The following is a 2,997-nucleotide window of genomic DNA, read 5'->3' as shown; positions in this document are numbered from 1 at the left end:
AAATGGCAAGATTTCATTTCTTTTGATGGCTGAATAGTATTTCATTGTGTATATATACCACATTTTTTTTATCCATTCATTTGTTGTTGGACATCTAGGTTCTTTCCATAGTTTGTCTATCGTAGACATTGCTGCTATAAACATTCGGGTGCACGTGCCCCTTCAGATCACTACGATTTTATCTTTAGGATAAATACCCAGTAGTGCAATTGTGGGGTCATAGGGCAGTTCTATTTTCAACATTTTGAGGAACCTCCATGCTGTTTTCCAGAGTGGTTGCACCAGCTTGCATTCCCACCAACAGTTAAGAAGTTTCCCCTTCTTCCGCATCCTTGCCAGCATCTGTCATTTCCTGACTTGTTGATTTTAGCCATTCTGACTGGTGTGAGGTGATATCTCATTGTGGTTTTGATTTGTATTTCCCTGATGCCGAGTGATATGGAGCACTTTTTCATGTGTCTGTTGGCCATCTGGATGTCTTCTTTGCAGAAATGTCTGTTCATGTCCTCTGCCCATTTCTTGATTGGATTATTTGTTCTTTGGGTGTTGAGTTTGCTAAGTTCTTTATAGATTCTGGACACTAGTCCTTTATCTGATATGTCGTTTGCAAATATCTTCTCCCATTCTGTCAGTTGTCTTTTGATTTTGTTAACTGTTTCCTTTGCTGTGCAAAAGCTTTTGATCTTGATGAAATCCCAATAGTTTATTTTTGCCCTTGCTTCCCTTTCCTTTGGTGAGGTTCCTAGGAAGATGCTGCGGCTGAGGTCGAAGAGGTTGCTGCCTGTGTTCTTCTCAAGGATTTTGACGGATTACTTTCTCACATTGAGGTCCTTCATCCATTTTGAGTCTATTTTTGAGTGTGGTGTAAGGAAATGGTCCAATTTCATTTTTCTGCATGTGGCTGTCCAATTTTCCCAGCACCATTTATTGAAGAGGCTGTCTTTTTGCCATTGGACATTCTTTCCTGCTTTGTCGAAGATTAGTTGACCATAGAGTTGAGGGTCTATTTCTGGGCTCTCTATTCTGTTCCATTGATCTATGTGTCTGTTTTTGTGCCAGTACCATGCTGTCTTGATGATGACAGCTTTGTAATAGAGCTTGAAGTCTGGAATTGTGATGCCACCAACTTTGGCTTTGTTTTTCAATATCCCTTTGGCTATTCGAGGTCTTTTCTGGTTCCATATAAATTTTAGCATTATTTGTTCCATTTCTTTGAAAAAGATGGATGGTACTTTGATAGGAATTGCATTAAATGTGTAGATTGCTTTAGGTAGCATAGACATTTTCACAATATTTATTCTTCCAATCCAGGAGCATGGAACATTTTTCCATTTCTTTGTGTCTTCCTCAATTTCTTTCATGAGTACTTTTTAGTTTTCTGAGTATAGATCCTTAGCCTCTTTGGTTAGGTTTATTCCTAGGTATCTTATGGTTTGGGGTGCAATTGTAAATGGGATTGACTCCTTAATTTCTCTTTCTTCTGTCTTGTTGTTGGTGTAGAGAAATGCAACTGATTTCTGTGCATTGATTTTATATCCTGACACTTTACTGAATTCCTATACACGTTCTAGCAGTTTTGGAGTGGAGTCTTTTGGGTTTTCCACATATAGTATCATATCATCTGTGAAGAGTGATAATTTGACTTCTTCTTTGCTGATTTGGATGCCTTTAATTTCCTTTGTTGTCTGATTGCTGAGGCTAGGACTTCTAGTACTATGTTGAATAGCAGTGGTGATAATGGACATCCCTGCCGTGTTCCTGACCTTAGCGGAAAAGCTTTCAGTTTTTCTCCACTGAGAATGATATTTGCGTTGGGTTTTTCATAGATGGCTTTGATGATATTGAGGTATGTGCCCTCTATCCCTACATTTTGTAGAGTTTTGATCAGGAAGGGATGCTGTACTTTGTCAAATGCTTTTTCAGCATCTATTGAGAGTATCATGTGGTTTTTGTTCTTTCTTTTATTGATGTGTTGTATCACATTGACTGATTTGTGGATGTTGAACCAACCTTGCAGCCCTGGAATAAATCCCACTTGGTCGTGGTGAATAATCCTTTTAATGTACTGTTGAATCCCATTGGCCAGTATTTTGGTGAGAATTTTCGCATCTGTTTTCATCAAGGATATTGGTCTATAGCTCTCTTTTTTGATGGGATCCTTGTCTGGTTTTGGGATCAAGGTGATGCTGGCCTCATAAAATGAGTTTGGAAGTTTTCCTTCCATTTCTATTTTTTGGAACAGTTTCAGGAGAATAGGAATTAGTTCTTCTTTAAATGTTTGGTAGAATTCCCCTGGGAAGCCGTCTGGCCCTGGGCTTTTGTTTGTTTGGAGATTTTTAATGACTGTTTCAATCTCCTTACTGGTTATGGGTCTGTTCATGCTTTCTATTTCTTCCTGGTTCAGTTGTGGTAGTTTATATGTTTCTAGGAATGCATCCATTTCTTCCAGATTGTCAAATTTGTTGGCGTAGAGTTGCTCATAGTATGTTCTTATAATAGTTTGTATTTCTTTGGTGTTAGTTGTGATCTCTCCTCTTTCATTCATGATTTTATTTATTTGGGTCCTTTCTCTTTTCTTTATGATAAGTCTGGCCAGGGTTTTATCAATTTTATTAATTCTTTCAAAGAACCAACTCCTAGTTTTGTTGATTTATTCTACTGCTCTTTTGGTTTCTATTTCTTTGATTTCTGCTCTGATCTTTATTATTTCTCTTCTGCTGGGTTTAGGCTTTCTTTTCTGTTCTTTTTCTATCTTCTTTAGGTGTAGGGTTAGGTTGTGTACTTGAGAACTTTCTTGTTTCTTGAGAAAGGCTTGTACCACTATATACTTTACTCTTAGGACCACCTTTCATGTTTCCCAAAGATTTTTTTTTTTAAAGATTTTATTCATTTATTTGACAGAGAGAAATCACAAGTAGATGGAGAGGCAGGCAGAGAGAGAGAGAGAGAGGGAAGCAGGCTCCCCACTGAGCAGAGAGCCTGGTATGGGACTCGATC

This window comes from Mustela erminea, chromosome 5, assembly GCF_009829155.1.
Source record: "Mustela erminea isolate mMusErm1 chromosome 5, mMusErm1.Pri, whole genome shotgun sequence".
Taxonomy (NCBI): Eukaryota; Metazoa; Chordata; class Mammalia; order Carnivora; family Mustelidae; genus Mustela; species Mustela erminea.
This window is presented reverse-complemented; position numbering follows the sequence as displayed.